The sequence below is a fragment of the Talpa europaea genome, assembly GCF_964194135.1.
Source record: "Talpa europaea genome assembly, chromosome: 14".
NCBI classification, from domain to species: domain Eukaryota; kingdom Metazoa; phylum Chordata; class Mammalia; order Eulipotyphla; family Talpidae; genus Talpa; species Talpa europaea.
In genome coordinates, this window is record NC_140082.1 from 80,692,454 (window position 1) to 80,695,988 (window position 3,535).

Consider the following 3,535-nt stretch of genomic DNA (forward strand, 5'->3'; position numbering starts at 1 on the left):
TTTCAGCAACAGTGAGCACTCGAACCTTTGAATTAGATCTGGGCTTTCAGAGGCAGGGGGAATTCCTATAGGTCATGTACATATTCCACAGGCAAATTTTCCCTTGGCCTAAAACACAGGCCACCTTACTAACTCTTTTAGGCAACTTTCAGAATTTTCTCTTCCACTAACACTTAGGATTTTGCCCTGATTGTGTTTTTGTTGGTTTTCATGACCTCGGGGTTATTCTTTCCCAAAGGGTCAGTCAGTGCACTGGATCCGGCGCCTGGCATCTGTGCACAAAGCTCCTGGGGAGGGTGTTCTGCTTGGTGGTTCTCAGGCACCGCCGTGTCATTTAAACTGAGACGCCGCCGCATTGACTTCACGTGAGGCATGTGCAGAACTAAGCAGAATCGAGGCTGTGGGAGAATTACTGGGTCAAGAGCCCTGTTACTGCCACTGGCACATCACACTCTATCTGCTTCTGGGGCACCAGGAGTGATCTACCTGCCAGAGCCTGGTCCACTCCCCAGTGTCTGTCAGCTAGGAGCCCCCCAGCCTTGCAGATGGAGCAGGAGGAGGGAAAACATGTCACCAAAGGTGCGCTTGGCTGGAAAAGCCTTCAAGTAATGGGCCGCTAGCAAAAGTTTGTGACATTTCCATAGCTCTTTGCCTTTTAACATGCCCGTTTGGGAACAGCCTGTTCCATTCTTCTCTGCCTTGCTCCATCATTTTTCTCTGAGCGAGAAACACAAAATAATGCAGATTAGAAAGGACTTTTGAGTCCAGCCCTCTAGTAACCTGGCAAAGTGTTGTTTGGTCAAAATTTGTGGTTAGCACATTACTATGCACAGCAGACATACACCCGAGTTCCAGATAATTAGAAAATAGTTTAATAAAATACCTTCTCAGGAGTTCCATTTAACCCACCGCTCGGGCGGCCCTGGGGAAGCCTTCCAGCCCTGGCGTTGACAGTCTGAACATTGTCATTATTCTAACGATCCTCGGAAGGGCTGGTTAATAAGGAACTGCAGTTAATAGCCCTTAACCCTGCCCTTTTCCCTCTTTACTTCAACAACCTAACATTTAGGATTAGAGGACCACTTCGTTAGCATTTTCTCCATGGTGCTGGGGTCCCAGTTGCAAAGGGCAGCGTGCGTTCCCCTGGCCTCCTGCCTCTGTGCTCTGAGCTGCCCCAGGACTCTCACGTACTGAGCTAGACTCTTCAAGGGCACTGCAGAGGAGGGAGAGGCTGTTCTGGTCTTACCTGCAGCATCCACACAAAGCTGGAACATTCGGGGTACCTGTAACAACTTGGGGCCCAACAGTGGGAATCACGCTCACAGCTGACCAGCCCAAAGGATCCTTCCTTGCATGGTTCACTGTAAGCGCATTTGGACTGTGGGATACACAGTAGGATTTTTCTGTCTCTAATTTAGAGGTGATTGCCTTGGTAAATCTCTCTGTGCCTTTGATTTAAACATGGGTTCAATTGTTAGTTTAGGCAGTTCTCCTTTGTATTTTAAGGGTGTTTTTTTTTTTTTTTAATTTTGCGGTGGGTAATCAGATAAAGGCTGTATGATTTTGTTCCTGTGGTTATACATACGGGGCTTGATTTCAACCTCTAGCTTAAAACTCATGTTTCACGGGATCTTCTCGGGTGTGTATTTCAGCACTTTGCATGTTGTTTGTGGTTTGAGAGAGGTGAGCCTTCTCCTCGGACCGAGAGCTGCAAGAATAAGTTCTGACCACCCTCCTTAAATTAGATGTAGCAAAGGCAGAGAGACCAACTTGATGGCACAGAGAAGAGGGGGGCAGCATTTCCCTTACCCCCATAGCTGCACAAGGGAAGAAAGAGGAGAACCGTCACTTCCTGGGAACTCTGAACTTTGCCACTGGCAAAGAATTCCTTTCAAGAGCCCAGCGCCTCTCCTGTGGCGGCTGCAGAGGATCCACAGGCCTTGCTGTCCTCCCTTGCCAGGATAGGACTACATGGCTTCTCCTCATTCCAGATGGGGCGCCCAATTTAGTCAAAGAGGTTGCCCTGGGGTAGGACAGTTCCCTCTTCCCCAGTACCTGATGGTGGAGTAAACAAACGGGGGCAGCAGCCTCTGGGACATTATTGGCCGTATATTCCTTTTCCACCGGCGACCTCCTGAATTGGAAAAATTCTGTCCATCTATAACAGCGGGATCTAAAAGGATGGCTAATTTGTTCGCCTCTTTTGTGTCCCATCGGTCTACTTGGGTGAACATGCAATCCATGTTACTATGCTTTTTTAAAAAAAAAAAAGATTTATTTATTTTATTTATACAAGCTTCTGACTGGGTACAGTCAGAAGCGCAGGAGGGTGAGAGAATTCACCAGAGCCAGAGCGGGGAGCAGAGCAGGCAGAAGGACCGAAGTACACTGCTGAGGGGAGCAGCGGGCGGCAGGAGAGGTCTGCGTGCCCTGTGGGACCCTCACCCGTGTGCCGGGGACCGAACCGGCGCTGCAGAGGTTGCGGGCAGTTTCACAACCCAGCGCTCAACCGCTGTGCCACCAGGGAGGCCCACTGTTAAATGTCTGATGAGAGATGGTATTAGGAAGGGCAAGTGAAGTGACTCATTGTCTCCACCAGGAGGATCCAGGAACCTTAGAACCAGAAAGTACTGTCCCAATGGTAGACCCTAACTGGGACCCCAGTAGTGGGGTAATGGAAAGGCTAGAATACTAAGAGGTGCTTATTAGTAGGGCTGAGGTGGAAAATGTCTAAACAAAACAGTTTTCTTAAGATACTGGAGTTTTGGGCCTCCCTGGTAGCGCAGGGGTTAAAGATAGAGCAATCAAGCAATTGGCAGCCACTGCACCACGTGTTCGATCCCTGGCAAGTCAGGGAGCAACTCATATGACACAGCAGACCTCTCCTATCTCACCCGCTGCTCCCCTCAGCAGTGTAATTTGGTCAATCTGCCTGTTCTGTTCCCCACTCTGTTCTGGTGAATCCTCTCACCCCCCACACCTCTGGCAAGAAGTTCTTGTATATATAGATAAAATAAATCTTTAAAATTAAAAGATACTGGAGCTTCTTCAGCAAAATGCCAATGAGCTTCCTACTGATTTTCTTGAAAAGATTATCCAAACTTAAAGTGCACAGATATTCCAGAAAATACCGGCATGATTACTATGACATTCATTAGGCAGAGTAGGCCTATTATAAGCAGGAAATTAAACCAAGGTTATAACCAAAAGAAAGTGCTGGAGAGATGTCCTTCCAATTGGTGGGTATAGCCTTTAGAGTGTACAATGCAAGACAAGAAAAAAGACCTAAACTGGCTACCATTTTCACAAAAAAGACAGGACAGGGTTTAGGAAAACAGAGAAGGGATGTGGGAGGAAGTAGAAAGAATGAACTTTTAAAAAAGAATCAGTGCTTTTGCAAGGAAGAGGAACTTGCATGACCTATCATGCAAATCTCTCTCCAGAAACCCTGTCAGTTTTGCCCCGTGCTCATAAATTCCACCCTCAGTGCATCAGATCTTGATCGGTGCACCAAGGGACACTCCCAACCTGAAGA